Source organism: Aedes aegypti, chromosome 3, assembly GCF_002204515.2.
Source record: "Aedes aegypti strain LVP_AGWG chromosome 3, AaegL5.0 Primary Assembly, whole genome shotgun sequence".
Classification (NCBI taxonomy): Eukaryota; Metazoa; Arthropoda; class Insecta; order Diptera; family Culicidae; genus Aedes; species Aedes aegypti.
The window spans coordinates 364,572,980-364,593,215 of NC_035109.1; the positions used below are offsets into that span (position 1 = coordinate 364,572,980).

The 20,236-nt window shown below is 35.9% G+C and overlaps 1 protein-coding gene and 2 long non-coding RNA genes across 3 annotated transcripts in view; 1 reads left to right on the plus strand and 2 right to left on the minus strand.

Annotated features, from left to right (window-relative positions):
* The window catches only part of LOC5566851 (lachesin), a 601,395-nt gene that overhangs the window by 561,907 nt on the left and 19,252 nt on the right, over positions 1 to 20,236 (minus strand). The window lies entirely within an intron of this gene.
* LOC110677722 lies at positions 2,387 to 2,999 on the plus strand. Its single transcript, XR_002501153.1, has 2 exons — positions 2,387 to 2,556; positions 2,622 to 2,999. It is a non-coding gene; the product is annotated as an uncharacterized LOC110677722 (long non-coding RNA).
* Positions 4,141 to 4,561, minus strand: LOC110677721. The gene is made up of 2 exons (XR_002501152.1): positions 4,453 to 4,561; positions 4,141 to 4,384 (listed from the first exon to the last, which is right to left on the minus strand). It is a non-coding gene; the product is annotated as an uncharacterized LOC110677721 (long non-coding RNA).

The window sequence follows — 20,236 nt, forward strand, 5'->3', positions numbered from 1 at the left end:
TTTCCGATAGAGGGCTTAGTGGACCAAGTCGTATATACCAACCAACTTATAACGATACATTGTATATCCGCATATCTGATCATAGTATCTTAATTTTTGCCTTGAGTTTTTCAAAAACTTGTTTAATTTCCCTTAATGAATTTAATTTAAATGAGTTTTTTATCAGCCTTATAAGGTTATGTATTGTGAAGTGCTGGAGCATTTCTGAGAACGGCTTTAAATTCAGCAACTCATAATGTACTAGAGTCACATAATTTGATCTTTAAGACACGCAAAAATTCCATTTTTGTAACGCTGTATAACCATTTTTTTTAAATTATCGTTTCAAACCTTTAAGAGCAAATTTCAAACTTTAAAGTGTTAGTTTTTTAATTTGATAATGTTTTCGTCTTCTTTCAAAGACACATCGACTAGTTTTGCATTGCTTACTTTGAATTTTATATTATTTATTTTTGTCAAATATTTTTTGAAGGTTAAAATGAAAAGCTCGTTTCATGAAGGGCAAAAAACGAGCAATTAAATTTTCCAACAGTAAATAACAGGAATTGTAGTTATTAGGACCTTCACTAGCCGAGTGGTTAGAGTCCGTGGCTACAAAGCAAAGCCATGATGGAGTTGTCTGGATTCGATTCCCGGTCGGTCCAGAATCTTTTCATAATGGAAATTTTCTTGACTTCATAGACATAGAGTATATTCGTACCTGTCAAGCGATATAGGATTGCGAAAATGGCAACTTTAGCAAAGAAAGCTTTCAAACTGTGGAAGTGCTCAGTGAACACGAAGATGAGAAGCAGGCTCTGTTCCAGTGAGGACGTAATGCCAAGAAAAAGAAGATTGTAGTTATTTGAAACTTTTTCATTTATCGTAATGATCACAAGGACAGAGCATAAGATAGAGTTGCTATCATCAGTCAATAGATTACCAACTTTTGAGGTTATATTACCAACTTTTGAGCTCGTTTCATGCTTGTGATAACACACATTTGTATCATTGCAAACACATAAGCTACGTTTATATAACCGTTAATCCAACAATGGATGGTTCGTTACTTTTTTCAAATCTTCCACTAACAAAACTGTGAAAACCATAGAGATGCAGAGACGATCTCTGTCTCTTGTAGCATTGGACGCTACACTAACATTCCTTCCCTTTTCCGATGACTGAAAGGACGTGGCCGTCGCCGACGCCGTTATTGATATTATTGACTCAAAATTGTACACTGAAGAAGGTATGGTTTCCTTTCCAATTTTGATTATTCCGGTCAACCCCAGAGTCGTTTGTTTAACTCTTATTCATCAATTATCAGAGTGTCCATTCAAAATAAGTTATCCAAATCCTGGATGCCCAAGAAATTAACAAACAGATTGCAAAAAAAATTCGGCGACTTGATGTTTATGTTTTTTTCCAATCTAAATAAATAAAAATTGAATTGTGCTTGTATGCCACGAGTTGGCTTGAGAACGGGTTAACAGATTTGGATAATTATTTCTTAATTTTGTTGGATAAAGGTTTTGACGTGTTCGTTTGCAAAAATAATTTATGGAATTCACTGGGAAAGTATGAAAAACTAAAACAATACTAAGTTTGCCGGGCCAACTAGTACAGTATGAAATTTGGATGACATGGTCTAACTTAATTTTAATTAAATTTATAACATACTGCGAGCTTAAATTTCAAAAGAGGGAAAAATATCAATGAAATACCGTGCTGAATCATAATCCGGACGGTATCAATATCCGGACACTCTGACATTTTTCTCCAATTGCAAGTTAAATTGAATGTTAATTTATTTGGTTTTACACCTAATTTACACTGTTATAAACGTTGATCATTCTCCTCTCATTGGTAATCTAGTTACCATTGCCAGATAATTGATAGACATGAAAACAAAATTGTACCCCCAGTTAGACGTCAATTCATCCTCAGTGCTAGTTAAATTTTAAAATCAATGACGAACGCATCACAACATTTAGTCAAAGAAATAGCGCTGAAATTATTTTTTTTTATTAATGTTTCATCATGAAAGTGAAGAACAACGATTATTCAGTGATTTGGCTACCAAGCGGTCTTAAAATATAGTGTGTATTAACATTTAAAGTAGTGCATGAAAGCTGTCCGGGATCTCAGGCAAGTGGTTTTAAATCCGGACAACATTTTTTACTTGTTCGAGCTTGTATTTCAATAAAATGAATACAATACCAATACAACACTATTGTAGGAAGTGTTATTAGTGAATAGAAAGCCTTTCGTTTGCCTAAAAACAATTTATTCGCATGCTGCAGCTGTTTATTCCGAGGGGGACGACACATCTACATCCACCGTTTGGCGTTCATTAAGATTAAAGTAGATAATTTAGATCGGTGCACCTTCACCTCTTTGCAACGCTGACATACGATGCATTGGATAGATGAGATGGAAGAAGATATGCATTGATGCTATGTCAGATAGAATAGATGACATGTATCTATGGTGAAATTGAACCGATGAAAAAAATCAGTTTACTTTTATGATAGTAATGATAGTGTACACTCAATAATCAAAAAGGAAATTTGTTTGGTAAGTAACATGCAATCTGAGACAAGAACATGCAATTACTCAAAAAAATGATTCTTTTGTTTTAGGCGAAACAGCGGAAGTATATCTATTATGCAATGATCGACCTGGGCCGAAAGCCATTCGAAACTTTCGATGGCTCATGGATAACCATACATTGGCAGCGGATCACTGCACAGTATCCGCCCAGCAGCAATGAACCGGACCGGAACTATGAATTCCGATTCAGATACCGAAGAACTTTTTGGATGGATGCAAACAATGAGCGATGAAAGCTGAACCGAGCTTGGAATCTAAAGTAAAGAATAGCTGTCGACCAGGTTTGGAACTATGGAACCACGGTTAGGATTACGGAATGACGGATTTATTTTACAATATTATCTACTATTCTTATAACAATGCAATGTGAATATTTTTGAATGAATAAATAACTCACTGGTTGACTAGCGCTGATGAATGTGGTGGGAAAAGGGTATAGGAAGAAATGCAAATTTCTTCAGATTTCCACCATCTTATATTAGCATTTAGTTCCATTTTCGCAATCCATACTTTAATGAATCATTGAAGGTAGTTTTTGCAAGTGCTCACCGCATCAAAACAAAGGCGCCACTGTATATGGGATTTAACATTGTGACAGCATTGCTGTTCTGTCAAACACACAAGGCTACGGTGGCGCTATCTATGCTTTCCATAGCGGCCGTTTTGGTTATTTTAATGATCCATTCAAACCGAGTGGCATGGAAACAGGATCGTATTCATGGTTTCGATGGTTAAATGGTAAATGCGCAGCTATACAACAAAGCATGGTAGTGGAGGCTTTGAATTCATCCGTTGAGAAATTTTTGGAGATGTCTATTTTCTCGACCTTCCGGGGTATCATCTTACAAGTCTTCTTCTTGTTCTTGACAAAGCCTGCTTCTCAGCTTAGTGTTCAATGAGCACTTCCACAGTTATTAACTGAGAGCTTTCTTTGTCAAAGTTGCCATTTCCGCATTCGTATATCGTGTGACAAGTACGATGATACTCTATGCCCAGGTAGTCAAGGAAATTTCCATTACGAAAAGATCCTGGACCGACCGGGAAATGAATCCAGAAACCTTCAGTATGGCATTGCTTTGTAGCCACGAACTCTAACCACTCGGCTAAGAAAGGCCTCATCGTACAAGTCATACGATATGCAAATGCAGAAGTGGTCATGGCAATGGCAATGGTGGCAATGAGCTTTTTAGTCCAAAAATCCGGGAATAAAGGTCGATTGCCAACAAACACAGTACCAAAAAATAATGTGATTTACATCTTTTGGGATGCACATAAAAGAAGCGAACCGAATGACGTAAATTTGTGTCCAATTTCAAATACGTTAGTGTCTAATTCGGGAAATGTTGATCATAGTTCCATCGATTTCGTGACCTTTAACATTTAAAATTACATTTTTTGTTCAATACATCATCAAGGACACGTTTTTGTGTCGTTCCATCACTTACATCATGTGTCAGTCAGTCATAACCAGAATTACGTCCAGAGTAATTTTCATTATTTTTAAGAGTGTAGGTTTTTCAGAAACAAACGAATAATTAGACTTATAAGTACAGGTTATCCACATTGTTTTACTCTATTGCTGCATTTCTAATCAACTTATGTTTCGAATATACTTCAGGGACATTTATGTCGGCAACCTTTTCTATACAAGTATATATTTCCAATGCGATTCACTTTATCACCAATTGCGTGCCTATGAATCCGGGAGGAATGTTCTCTTCCACATTATGGTTTTCTCTGTATTCCGGTGAACGTGATGAAGGCTCCTGGAAGATCCTCTGTAATCCAGAGTCTGGAAGATTGTTTCAAAACAAAATTGAAAACAAAACCTCACTAAAACACACGGTTGAGTCGACTTACCTAGTGCATTTAGTACTCCTACACATTATTGACTGCCTCGGATACGACCTATGTTTCACCTGTCTGGGACCAGACAATTCAGAAAGAAACTAACAACAATATTGATAAATTTACCTTTTTTTCCCATTCAAAGAAACTTGTGTAAACAATCGAGAAACATTTTGCTGTTTTGGTGATGTGACAAAAAGATGCGCAAGTGACAGTCCTAGGATGCGCAGCGAAGAAGTAGATGCGAAAAGATGGAAAAGATGCATGAAGATGATACAGATGATGAACAGATAGTGCGCTGTGTTTGATTGTTTTAGAAATGTGAATGATTTTTTATGATATTCATAAATCTTAACAAATCTGGATTTGTTGTCCCCCTCGGTTTATTATTCATACAATTATGTAAGTTGAAGCTTAAAATTCTTATATATGTGGCATTTGTCGATTAAAACTAAGCTTTCACAAACCTCTTACGATTTTTTCGCGTTGAAATGTAGCTGTCCAGATTTTGATTCAAATGTGTCCGGATTTAAATACAAGCTTGCCTCTGATGTCCGGATTTAGGTACAAGACTTGTCTCATTGAACTAGCAATTTATACGCTCTAATTGTAATTTTTAACGTAAAGTTTATCATTATTAGCAAGATATAATGTATAAATGTCTGTTGGATAATTGGACTTCAACTTGACTCGATGAAAAGTTATTCAAAACTGAGTTTGAAGATTTGCCCTTGCTTAAGCGTCCGGGTATTGATGCATCACGGTATCTAAAAGACCATCCACCCCCTCAAATTTATAGATTTTGTTGATGTTTTGTTTTCATAGATTTTTGTTCAAAGATTCATAGGTTTTGGAATAATATAAAAAATGCCCCCAAGAAATATGCCAAATTTGTACGAAAATATTACGATAAAATAAGCTCATAACCTTTTCTCGACTCCTCTAGAAACCTTATTATCAATCTACTCAATAACCATTTCAGTGATCTTTTAAGAATCTGGTCAATTATGGGTTCGGTTTCCGTTAGGACTCCAGCAAATATCTCATTCAACCATGAATTTGAATATAAATTTAAGAAGCATCTTGCCAGGAATTCCTAAGTACACGTCTTAAATTTTTCCGAAGATCTTAACTGTTAATTATCTCTCTACTAACACCCTACCTACACTATTCTACTAACTAATATTTTCCCGGGGTGTTCTCCAAACTCCCGGTTTTTCCCGAATCAATAGACATCCTGAAAAATGTTTGTTGGGTATCAATTACGAATTGTACGGTCATCATGCTTACAACAGTGAAGACATTGTTGAAGTAATTTTTGAAAAAAATCATAGTGGAATCCTCGGAAAAAACCTACTAAAGTACAGGCAATCCATGCCTAACGAAATTTTTTGAGGCATTCTCAAAAGATTCCCTGGAGTATTTCTTGGAGTCACAGTAACTATCCAAGGAAGAATTATTTAACCAATACCTAGACGGAATTCCTGGAGCAATACTTGGATAACTGTTGTAAGAACCCCTAAAGGAACACAAGGCTAAATTCATGAAGATACACCAGAAAAAAAGTTAAGTCATCTATGAGAGTATCAATACATAAATTTTCGAAAAATCATGTAGGAATTTCCTAATAGAATACCTAGCAAAATATATGAAAATATTCATTAAAGTATTTGTAAAGCTTTTATGGACGAAAACCATAGGAAATCTTTTAACAGGATCTTAAGCGATTTTCAAAAACTTCTGCGGATATCTGACGGAATTTAAGAACAACTACTTTATACTTTATGGCGAATGCTGTGAAAGAATTTGTAAAAAAAAACTTCTGAATAATAGAATCTTTGTAGAAATTGCTAAATTAACTTCTCTGGAATTACTACAAGATTTTTTTTTTTTGAGGAATAGGAATAAATCTCTCAGATGAAGAGTTCCTTGAAGAATTCTTGGAAGAATCTTTTGGGAAAATTTCTACAGAAAATCATTGAGGATTTTATAAAAATGAACCTGGAGGAATCTCTCTAGAAACTTCTGGAGGACTCCAGTGATCATTTTCAGAAGGAGTCCCAAGAGAAGGCAGAGGAAAAAAGGTGGAAGAATTTTTGAGAAAACCTGAGGCATTTTCAGCAAAAATCATGAAGGAGTTCTTCAACCTTCATGTACAGGGAACTTCTGTCAAAAATCCTGGTATTAAAGAATTTCCTTTGCGACGAAGAATCTCTTAAGCAATACCTGCAGCAGTCCATACTGGATTTCTCGAGTTCTGGAATCCCAGCACGAATGTCTTACAGTTACCCTAGACATACCCTTGAAGAAATTCCTATTGGAAATCCAGAAAAAAAAAACACTTGGCTGTAGCGCGAGACTACGTACTAAAACACCTGGGTAGGACAGTCAAACGATTGTCCTACCCACAATTCATTCATTCAGAAATAGATCAGGAAATAAGAACAACCTCACTCGTGGTAAAAGCAAGTAGTTTGCTCTATTTTTGTAAAATTTGTTGAATGAAATCGATTTCAAAAGGATATAAATATATACTATTTAATGTGAATGGCAAAAAAAGTTCATCCAATTAATGATCCTGACAGATTTTATAGTAGGTTTTTTAATAGAATTGGTCTCTATTTTAATGCAAGTCTCTTTTTTAAATGGAAGGTCTCCAAAGTATCTATTTTAACCAAAATGGTGCTTGTCTTGAATCCTAATGCAAAACTGTATAGGCTCCAAAGAAACCTTCAGAGGCTTTAACGGGTTCAACAGGCTCTTCAATAAATTCGGCTCAGATTCCCCAAGGAAAAGCTTTAGGAAATATCATAGTTATATTGTTTAGAATATTTTTAAGGTCTCCTCCAGGGATCTCCCCAAGAAATCTTTTTAAAATTGCTCTACAATTTCCCCCAGAAATACTTTCAGAGATTTTTCAAATGATGCTCGGTATTATCTCGATTATTCCCTACAACTATCCTACAATTTACACTAGATGTTTTTTCATCAATCATTCAACCGAATTCAGCATTTGTTATTCTAGGAGATTTTCCAAAGATTGCTACAGAATTTCTTTCAAGGAAACCCACAAAGGTTTATTCCAGAGTGTTTGAAAAAAAAGCTTAAGCGTTGTTTTTGTTTCAAGAAACACTGCAAGGATTCTTCCACCTGTTCATATGGATTTCGTCAAGAATTTATCCACGTTTTCTTCCAGAAATCCAAAATTCCGTGAGGGGTTCTTCGAACAAATCTATTTTTTTTTTCTAAATTTTTTCCAGCATCTCATCCAAGTATTTCTCAAAAGCTTCTCAAAAAATCCTTTGCAGTATCCAAAAGATAATTTAATTTATTTTTACTGTATCAGTTTTATACTACAGCAATATTTCCAATAATTTCTCCGATCACTCCTATACATGTAAATTTCTATAGAAAATCTGTCCAATGATTTTCGATTTTTTTTTCTGTAGAAAATCCTGCTGAATAGCTACTATCCCGAGAATGAATTGATTTTTCCCGATTATCTCAGCAAATTGTCCACGAAATCTTTTAAAACTTCTTCAAGTGTCCAGAGATTATTTCAGAGATCCTTGTTCATTAAGAGTGACTTTAAAACTAACACAAGTTTTATTAGAGACCGCTATAAGGTTTCGTTTAGAAAATTTCTCCCGGAATATTTTCCAGAAAAATGTGCTTGGCATTTTCTCGGAGACGTTCCTGGGAGAATTCCGGAAAAAAAAACTTTCAAGGTCTACTTAATCCAAGTTGTAATCTTCTAAAAATCATGAAAATTTTAAATAAAACTCAAGTCTCTGGAGAAGAAATTAATTGACTTTGAGAAGACGTTTTAGCCGGGAATCTTAGTGAATGTCTCAAGGAAATCGATGGAATCACTGGATAAAACTTTGGTGAAGTTAGGAGTTTCTTGAAAAAAATTCTCAAGTTATGTTTATAGTATATCCGATGATTTGTGAAATAATCTTTGTAGCCATTCATTTCACCTTAAGAAAATTCTGATTGCATTCTTGAGATACCCTGAACAAAATTCTTGAAAAAATTCCCCAGGAAAGTTCAGGGAGAAATCTTTTGAAATTATAAGTATATGGAAACCTTTTGAAATTTCCGAAGTAAACGAAGGGATAGCTGGAATAAAAGTGACTCCGATTAAATGGACGAAGATGGGTTACGTCAATTAACCCGAGAAAAAATACCGTGAAATCAACGAAGCTGTACGAAGAAACCTCTTCAAACTAGGACCTGAGGATGTGGAAAATACAGACTACGATGAGGTAATTATGAATATGAAGGAAAGGTTCTCGAATCTAGCCACAACAAGGAAAGAAAAATTATTGATTTTGTCGATGCTGCCAAGCTCGTGGTCTATTCAAGACGCCATTGATGAGTTCAAAACCAATAGAAATACAGCAAAAGAGGCAAAACAATTCAAAAATAACTGTCTTGCAACCAAAAATGCTAGGTCGAGTACTTCATTAACAGATGAGACAAAAGAAAAAATAATTCAATATTTTGAAGACGATGAAGTAAGTAGAGCTATGCCTGGCCAAAAAGATTATGTATTTGTAAAAAAAGATGGAAAGCGTCAAGCAATCCAAAAACGATTAATGATGACTACTTTGAAAGAAGCGTATACACGCTTCAAGGAAATTAACGAAAATATTAAGGTAAGTTTTTCCTCATTTGCAAGCCTTCGTCCAAGGCAATGCAAGCTTCTATCCAATTCAGGAACACATAATGTTTGTGTGTGCACAACACACGAATATATTAACCTAATCTTACATAGTTTGAAAAGAATCAATTTATCAAAGGATATTAAAATGTTAACTGGTAGTCTTTTGTGTGAAAATACAACATCAAATTGCTATCTACGATCTTGTTCGGATTGTCCAGATTCTTCATCATTGGAAAAAACTTTATTCGCTGAGTTTGAAGAAAATTATATTGATCAGTTATCATTTGAGCAATGGGTGACCACGGATAGGTGTGACCTAGAAACTATTGTAAAACCTGTAGATGAGTTTGTGTCATTTTTTTGCTTGAAATTAGAAAGTTTAATTCCTCACGACTTTATTAAAACAGAGCAATCCCGCTTTTTAAAAAATACGAATAATACATTACAAGATGGTGAATTTTTAGTCATTTGTGATTTTTCTGAAAACTATAGCTTTGTATTGCAAGATGAAGTGCAGTCCCATCACTGGAACGTACAACATTCGTTATTTATTTCAATGGAAGTACGCAAATTGAACATTTTAGTTTTATTGTAATTTCCGAAGATTTAAGACACGACTCAGTATCTGTAAATTTGTTCATTGCCAAAATGATTAACTGTTTACGCGTTGATAAGGATAAAGAAATCAGAAAGATATATTTCATGTCTGATGGAGCAGCATCGCAGTACACAAACCGTAAGAATTTTTCGAGCCTATGTCAATTTAAATCAAAGTACGGAATTGATGCAGAATGGCATTTCTTTGCTACGTCACATGGCAAAGGTCCTTGTGATGCTATTGGAGGAACCATAAAGCGCATGGCCACAAGAGCAAGTTTAGCCAAAGGACGTGAGCATTTAATCGGACAATGACGATTTAGATGGAACTGGACAACTGTGCAAAGTTTCAGCTCAATAGAAAAAAATGAATTAAAAAATTTACCAAATTTTGGTGCTGTTGCTTGGAATCACTCTCCTGGTGTTAGTGACAAAACCTTGTTTTGAAAAATTCCACTCTGAAGTTTTTTTAGCAATTCGTCATTCTATACAAGTTGTATGGGCAAAAAAGCCAGTCTTCTTAAATTTATGGATTTTTTTGTTGAGCAGAAATATCAATTGATAATATTGATAGAACACTTGGAAACATTAGAATTTGCTCAACTCAACTCACACCCCTTTACGTTTGAGCCCCTCATATATGGTAATTTTTAAATTTCTAGTCCGATGTTGAAAATTTTCTTAGCTTCACTATTTACAAAATGTTGCCAACGTTTGTTCTACCCATGGTTTGGAACGTGGACGCGCTTCTGCTACGAAAACACTCTTAGATGTTCCAGTAGAAATATAAAAAAAAAATCTTCAATAAAGGAATTTCAAAGTAAACTAAGAATGAAAATTTTGGAAAAAAATTATTGAGAATTCCTTGGGGCACCTTCAGGAAAAGCCCCTTTAAAATGAGCTGCCCGTGCAAGAGACATCCATTCAAGTTCCATTTTGAAGGAGTATCAGTAGGAATTATTGAAGAAAAAACGTTTCAAACTGAGGTTATTACCATTATGCGATGAATTGCCTACCGTGTTTCATTCGAAAGTGATGAGCTTATACAATTTTATAAAAAATTTAAAAAAAATCATAGTATTGTATCGTAGATAGAAATAATTTTGAAAATTTTCTGAGGATCTCATACTCGGAACTTTTTGTAACAATTTCTAGTTTATGGAGAGGAATATTCTAAATCGACGAAGTTGGTGGTTTAATGACTATCACTTCTGCTTCATAAGCAGAAGCCCATGGGTTCAATCCCAGGCCCGTCCCTCTCCTCGTACTTCGTAGTTGTATCTTTCACTAGCTTCTATCTTCCACTCCTAATCTAAGCTTAAACGATTCGTTCACAGCAAACGCTAGAACCGGATACATACAAGAAACCGTTTCCTCACGCTTCCATTCGTTCATCATTATAGCATGCTTTTCCCTTACGCCTGACACATGAGCAGTCTGCAAATCTCTTTGCTATAAAATAACCTTACTCCCATATCTTCCCCCCTGTAACGTAGATGCAGCGGTATATTCGGTCTATGGTGGGCCATTTTTACATGCAACTTCAATTCCTCCCCCTTTCCGAATTCGTCTGCGTTCTGATGTGGCAGGCGCCATTGTTGCCTAAAATCAGAAGATGATCAGCACTGAGGGTGTATTTCACTCGCAAGCATTCATCTGGTTGTTTCCTTGTGTAAATGCTGCTGATCTGGCAATACTGGAGTAGCAACTACGGGCGGCCAATCAAACTCAAGCTCAAGCTATGGAGAAGAATTGGAAACGTTTCCTATTTTTATTACTTTGAAACTCATTACAATATTGCGAAAGTGTTTATTAAAATTAAGTGTACCGTTTTCAATTGTAAATGTTAGAATAGATTCGAATATAGGTTCTTTTCAAAACGAAGTCATAGAAAGTAATCAAAATTTCAATGGGATTGGTTAGCAACTAACCCATGTCCCATGTTTCGTTTTAATCTAATATAATGGTGGTTCAAAAATACCATATTCATTTGCGAATTTAGCTAGAAATTGGCTTCAAGTGTCTCGGAGGAAGTGGCCAAAGTGGTTGAACAAAATTACATCGTACGACACATCAGGCCACATGATTATTATGGTCGATTGATCACACATTTCAGATTTCTGACGATATGAGTAACAAATAGTACCGGTCTGGAATAGATTCCATGTGCCCTGACTTTATTCACATACACAAATTTACAAAGAAATTACATATCTACAGTCAAACCTCCATGAGTCGATATCTGAAAGTACCATCGACTCATGGAAATATCAGGTTATGGAACAGGAATGCTTTGGGAAGCTGTTTGAATGGACGATCTTAGTAATCATGAAATTTTGTCTTTAGTATGGATCCATGAGTCGATATCGAGTCATAGAACATCGACTCATGGAGGTTTCACTGTATCTATAAATGTATGTGCGATAGAAAAGTAATTACATATTTCTGTTCATGGGAAAAGTTGTATCATCTCTATGTGGATTGATCAGATTTTTTTTTTCGATGAATTATATGTATAGAAAATAATGAGATGTTTGGTGGTTAGATATCAAAGATGTTTTATAGCCAACAAGGAGTGGAATTGATCAGAAAAAACACTTTGTGATAATGCTGACAACCTTTTTTTCTTTCCGCAAAATCTTCTAACAATTATTAGTATTGACATGAAAAACCTTTTCGAAACTTGTGGAAATTTTGTGCCTTGATTAGTCACATTCTTCTTCTTCTTTCTGGCGTTACGTCCCAACTGGGACAAAGCCTGCTTCTCAGCTTAGTGTTCTTATGAGCACTTCCACAGTTATTAACTGAGAGCTTTCTATGCCAATGACCATTTTTGCATGTGTATATCGTGTGGCAGGTACGAAGATACTCTATGCCCTGGGAAGTCGAGAAAATTTCCAACCCGAAAAGATCCTTGACCGGTGGGATTCGAACCCACGACCCTCAGCTTGGTCTTGCTGAATAGCTGCGCGTTTACCGCTACGGCTATCTGGGCCCCTAGTCACATAATTGTGACATTTTCTTCCATTATAATTTGATAAGACTTTAAACTCTTGGTTCAAAAAGGATTTTCCTACTCTAACTCTGTGTCTCCTTAGTCATACGTTGCTAAGCTCAATCGAGACAGCCTCGATTTCCGAAAAAGATATCTTTCCCATACTTCATGGTAGACTAATTCTCGAAATGATGAAGCCAAGAATAAAAACAATCCACCCATAGGAGCCCATTCAGTCGGAAAAAACAGGCAAAAGCTCAGTTGCCACATACTTCCTGCACAATTTTTCCGAAGCTTGTAGCACTCAAGCTCAAGCTGCTGATTTTTTTTTTGGAACAACAAAAAAAACAATGGGAAAATAAAGCGAGAAAATATTGCCCGATCAGATAAGTGCACAAGTTGAAAATTGAATTCAGCCGTCAGATAAATTGATACATGATTTCCGCAACTTTGTGCTGTGCTGTGCTGTTTTCTTGCTTGGGGTTTCCTTTCGTCGAAGTCGGAGCCGGGTGATTGCTTCACTATGGGAAGTTTTCATGAAGTGAGGCGAACAAAAATATGTTTGACTTTTTTGTGTCATATTCATTAGTTTTGTGATACAAATTTAATAATTTCGTTTGAAAAAATATGTTTTCGATAAAATGTTTGAGAAGTCTCCTTGTAGCTAAAAAATAAGTTTCGGCAAACATCTCGTACTGATAATAAAGAAGTATATTTATGTAAGTATTCAGTATGGAATTTTGACCAAGAAAAACGTATCATAATAAGCCACTATTTTTCAATTTTGTCCTGCTGATCGCCCACAGTGTATTCGGTAGGTGGCCTCTTCCTTAGGAAGTAGCAAAAGTGCACCACGGCAACTGACTTCATGTTTTTGTTTTCCCGTACTTCGATTGCTTCCTCGGTAAGGTGTGCGCTGCATTTTTCGCAGGATAAGAATTCAAACCGACAGACAAGGATCAGGACGAAAAAGCGTTCTTTGATGCCACTGACAATACGGGGGTTTGTGGTGAAAGGTTTTCGACGCTTCTTATTAGACGGTTTTCCTTTGCGGGACCGGGACGAAGAATATTTCGGTAAAATTGGATTAAGTTGCTTAATCTTTGAATGTGCAACCTAAATGGGGCATATTCTATATCGAATTTTTAAAGGTAAATCAGTAAAACATAAAACCAATAATTGTTATGAAGGGTAAAAAACATGTTATTAAGATTTCTAGCTCAAATGATATCGACCTGATCAGATTCAACCCAGTGATCAATTTGACCCCGGATTACGGTAGAAAATTATAAAAATCGATTGAGATCGTGATTAACCAGAATAATGGAAATTGTACAGAGACATTGTAGCACACCATCTTTTATGTACAATTTTGAAATTTTCAAACTTTGTAATGCCTTGTTAATTATCACTTATCGGTTTTACGGCTTACAGCCGAATGGAAGTTTGAACAACTACCGTGAAACTAAACATCAATTATACTTTGCGATTGGATTAACCCCTCTACCGGCAGCTTAATTTTTTACCGCAAAATTCAAATTCAAATCGTTATAACTTTTTTGTTTTCCAATATTTTTGAACCATTTTTTCACAAGTTATCAAACAACTCTTCTAGTTTAGGAATCCGTGTCGATATTAATTATTGGTGATCTGGTTTTAAAGTTATTCCGATATTCCTTGGGGGACCGACATTTTCCATATAAAATGTCTTTGGCGGCCATTTTATTTTTGATCAATTTATCAAAAAAATAAAATATGGGCTATATAATGCCAAGTAATAAGGAGCTTCTCTGAAAAAAAGAAATTGCTTCATTTTTTCACAACATACTCTCATTATGGTATTGTTTCGAAGAGTGAATATCCGAAAACGATTAAAATTCTGTAGCCTGAGAAATTAACGGGGGGTTCTAGTTACGGGTCGGTCCCCCAAGGAATTTTGAAATATCTTCAAAACCAGATGACCAATGATCAATATCGACACAGATCCTAAAACTAAAAGAGTTTTTTGAGAACTTGTGAAAAAATGGTGCAAAAATATTGAAAAACAAAAAAGTTATAACGATTTGAATTTGAATTTTGGGGGAAAAAATGAAGCTGCCGGTAGAGGGGTTAAATGGACAAATTGATGTGAACTTTGCGAAAAAAGTTGCACGTCTTCTCAGTGAGAATCGAGCTCCCGACTCCCTGTTCATCAGATAGGGCGCGTTATCTCTACACCAGGAGAGGACTCATGAACGCAGAAGTTAACCTGAATTTGATTTCAACTCAATAATCACGTGGTCCTCTTTTACAAAGCGCACCTCTTTCGTAAAATTAGATTGACGGCGCCGGCCACGTCCTTATGGTCATCACGGAAGGGGATGAATGTTAGTGTGACATCAATTGCTACTATAGACCGAGATCATCTCTTAATCTCCATGGTTTTCACAGAAATGAGATTTGTCAGTGGGAGAGTTCAAAAGCTACATGATCAGGGTTCTTCTCGACAAGTGATGTGATTCATGTTGCTTAAGAGGATGCTGCCAGTGATTCGATATTTTTAATATCGAAATATTCAAAGGTTTGTTCAGTACTGTCAAACGGGGCTTCTTGTGACATTATTTCCACATTCTTCAACTTTGAGGATTTGTAACTCTTAGAATTATGAATGGATATTGATGATTCTTGCATATATTTTAGTTGTATATATAAGTAACAAATGTAATATGAGGCAAATCCATCAAGGAATAACAAAAATGCTTGAATAACGAAAAAAAACGTGTCCTTCAAGACAAAAAAGGGACTACTTTAGACATTTTCACAATTTGATAGTGAAATGATTTTTCTTTATAAATTTCAAACTGGTTCAATAGATTATCGTCCATTGTGATGTTATTGAACGTTTTTTTCAATGATAAATATAATTTAGAATGATTGCAAAGCAAAGCTTAAAACAATGACACATATATAACAAATTTCAGCGAAACATGCTATTCACTATTTTTAATTTGTAGTATGAGACTTAAACTTTCAACTTCCTCTTGAATGGAACTATCAGTTACGAATGCTTGATTTTTAAGTTGACATAAACAAATTATGTAACTACTAGGTACTGCGATGATTGATGAGTAATGTACAAAAACTGTCTTTTTCTATTCTTACTGTTATATGAACGATGTGCAGAAGGATCACATCAATACCTGTAACAAAAAAGTAATTTTCATTATAAACGCAATGAACCTATGGAGTAAAGCTGGTAGAGAAGTAAAAGTTTGCTTTTATAATATGCTTTTAGCTTTTTAGCAGTTTAGAGCTGGCTTGAAAGTAGTTTATTTTAGCAATTGAAGAATGCAATTGTTTTGCACTGCAAATTCATTTGAAATACGACGGAAAATATTCTTTTTTAGAGATTATGTTGTGAACTTGTCATTGGTACGTATTGAAATATGTGTGTTCTATATCTGTCCACGTTTCCAAATATTTATTTTATTTTTTTATGTTGTGAAATATATAAACCAAAATATTATAATAAAAGAAAGACCTTTGATCAATTATTTTAATAAAACAACAATTTTAAGCAAAACAAATCTCAAGATTTTTATGAAACATGACGATTTGATTGTTTTGTGGTGCTCCCAATAACTTTCCACGACATGGGAAAAATTCATACAATGTTTGCATAGCCAATGTTTTATACCTAGTGAATATTTATTCGGACTTTTTTGAAATGTTTTCTTGTTTATCCTGTTATTATTGATGTTGTTCCAAAAACAAATCATGCCTAGTGGTAGAGCTTACATTGGTTAATAAAAGTGCTGAAGACACAAAATTTCTCAGATTAATATTCACGCTGCAAATAAATACAAAAGGTCAGTGTCCAAAGTAGCCCCCGGAATCAAAAGTAGCCCCGTCCGACGGTAACTGCGACAAATGAATAGAATAATAGAAACGTGTATCTCATTTTTTTTATCTAGAACAGGAATAAATGCTTATGCCGACACTTATAGCGACGAACCATTCATAGTTTGTTAAACGATTAAATAAATGCAACATTGCCACGATACAAATTTGTGTTATCACTAGCATGGAACGAGCTCACCAGTTGGTAATCCATCCTCGGTTGAAGTCACTCCGGCGAAACAGAAAAAAACTTGATTTTCACCAAGTGCCCTCGATTAATATTTGGAAAACTTATCAATAAACAGCCATTGATTTTAACAAGAAAATTGTGCGAAAAGTATTGTGAAAAATTGCAGTTTTCGGTATTTTACATTTAACCCGTTATTGAGTTATTTTTTTATCAAATCAATTGTGTATTTTTATGCTGGCATCAATTAGCCTTTCATATGAAGTAAAACTTTGACGTGAAAATCATTATTTTATGTTTTTATCAACAAAAAATTGCCAGTTTCGAAATTTTTACCAGCATACTTTATAGTTATGGTAAGTTATGGTGTTATAGTGGGACAAAAGCTTGTTTTAGGCTTTCAAATTTGATTTCTTACATAAGTCTGTTCAGTTTGATTATTTCACTAACGTCGTACTTTTGCAGCACCTGACTCTTAAATCTATGTATTTAAACACAATTTGCTAGAATTATGATTTGTTCTGGTTACCAATCGTTTTCAATGAAATCCACAACTTATTTATTTGAGAATTGCTAGCAACAGACACAAGCAAAGGCAATGTCTGCCTGAATCAATTAGTTTCCCATTTATCAAATGAAAAACCAACAATCGCACAAAAAGCCTCTATTTAATGAATTAATGCTCAGAATTTTGAACTTACAGAGCCCGGAGGCACTGAAAAGAAAGTCCGGTTCGAGGTTTTGCCGAACAAAAGTCCTCTTTCAACACTTTCCATGGAAGCACAAACAGAGAACCCTGCCGGTGGAGAAAGGCTGAACAAACAACCGCGCGCGCCAAACATTTGAATCATAAAAAAGGATTAAATTTTGCTTTCATTACTTCATTTCGCATTCACCTTGATTACATCTCTATTCTAATGAGTTTTTTTTTCTTTCGGTCTCGGTTCTTTCCTTCCAGGTATGCAACTGACACGGGTGCACTGCCACGCAAACAACCAGCAACCACCCTCGAAACGTGTAGGATGACGACCAAGGCGCTGAGCCTCCTCTCCATCTTCTTTCCGGCGTATCGTCCCAACTGGAAAAGAGCCTACTTCTTAGATTAGTATTCTTATGGGTACTTCTACAGTTATTAACTAAGAGCTTTTTTGCCGATTTACCATTTTTGTATGTGTATATCATGTGGCAAGCATGAAGAATATTTTATGCTTCATCCTTCGACTGGTTGGATTCGAACCCACCTTGGTCATGCTGAAATGCTGCCCGTTAAACGCTACGGCTATTTGGGCCACTATTTATCCTCCTGTTCTGCGTCTTCAAATTAGGTTATCATCCGAAATTGACTGGGGTCAGAAACTTGTTCTGAGCAATTCTGCAGTGAAATTGTGGTGAATGTTCTCAGTATTGCTATTCTTCGCAATCAGCTATAAATTTCCGTTACGAAAAGTGCCTGGACCAACCGGGTATCGAACCCAGACACCTTCAGCATAGCTTTGCTTTGTAGCCGCGCACTTTAACCATTCGGCTAAGTAAGGCCCCATCAAGCCTCGTAATTTCCTTTTAAAATCTCTGCTCAGAACATACTGCAAAGCATATCCCCAGAGAGGAATGAAAACAAGCGGATTGGCTTAAATCATGGTCGACAAACGAAAAACCCATCCGAAAAAGCTTCCAAAACAATTTATCTCCACCATTGGCATTCCGGTTGGCCCAAGTGTGCTTTTGGATTGTATTTCCAACGTTGGTTGGTTGGTTGGTTGGTGCACAGAGAGGCATACACCATTTGTGTCGCATTCCATTTTTCTGCCCGGGTGCGTCGAATTGATATTTATTATCGCACCGAGACAAATTTGTACGAGCACAGAAAGTTTTCTAATTAATTCGCTCTGGCTGGGTGTCGTCCTTCACCCACTACAGTACAAGGTAGTACACGAAACAACGGCGGATGATCACGAAAAGCTTTTTGCCGGAGTCGGAGAGTTTAACAACAACCGGTACCAGACAAACAGACAGACAGAGAGACAGACCAAGGCAAACACACTATATAGCATAAATCCAAATAAACAACGGAAACGACAGTGCTGGGAGGAATCGTCGAGTCGGGCATAGATTTGACAGAAGAAGACTTTTATCCGGCTGACGTGACGCTCTTGTGTTTTGAAGCTAAAGCTTTTTTTATTATTTTCGCGTGATTGGATCAACTTATGCTTGGCGAGCGAATCAAAGTTTGATAAATGGATATAAAGTGTGGATATATGTATTGTTTTCTAAATCATGCCTTTTGAAAAGTTATAGGGTGCAGAGCTACCTGGGCACTTGTATAGTTCACTTTGGGGGTTTTTTATCGGTTGAATTCTCTGAAAATTTGCAACAAAAAGCATTTCAATTCAACGCATATTGTAGCCAAATATGTGCTTAGTAGCTTTGAAAAAAGACCCATAGCCGAAGTGAATCAAAAGTGCCAAGAATAGGATCCGACTCCTAAATCGTTTGGCATAAAGTCCTTTAACAAGGACCGGAAATCCTAGGTTTCACGCTCCTTGTAGATGCTCTTGGATGCTCTGGTCTTCGTTTCGGTGTTTTTTCCATAATTATTTTACGAGCCTAAACATTGCATTGATTCAAATGATCGCTTTTGATTAAACCGGTAGATCGATGTAACATCGATGGTGTGGTAAAATTTGCCCAACTCTAAATGATTCTTCTTCTTCTTGGCATTAACAGAGCCTGCTTAGTTTTCTTATGAAGTTGCCATTTTCGCATCGTGTGGCAGGTACGATAATACTCTATGCCCAGGGAAGTCAAGGAAATTTCCATAACGAAAAGATCCTGGACCGACCGGGAATCGAACCCAGACACCTTCAGCATAGCTTTGATTTGTTGCCGCGGACTCTAACGACTCGACTAAGCAAGGCCCCGCTGAATGATATTGCTGCTGAAATTTACGGTAATTTGTGTATTGTTCCTGATGATCTAATAAACTGCATGAATTTCTTTTTGTTTTTTCGGAGTTATCATAGATACTATCCTAGTTCTACACCCTACTTAAATTAAAGGGTGTCCCAGAAAGTATGGCCACGACTTATAAGGAGAATCACAATATTTTAGCAAACAAATATATGGTTTTGTATTTTCCTTGGGGTATTTAAAATGATGCCTATGAAAATTTTGTTTGATAAAATATCGTTTCACATTGAAATCTTTGATTTTTGAAAATCAACTACCCCCTCCCCCCTTCTCTAAATGACCACGTGGTTTATGAATTGGTTAATGAATGGTTTTATGGCTACTGAAAAACTTTGCCGAAGAGGCCATGTTTCTAAGTGGTCAGGATCCTGAGCTATCCGGCAAACAAATAATCTATGATCACTAGCGCCGCCTGGTGGCCAAATCTCGAATCTCTTGGCTAGAATAATGATAGTCCTTGAGCTACTGAACAAGTTTGCCAAAGACGCCATCTTTCTAAGTG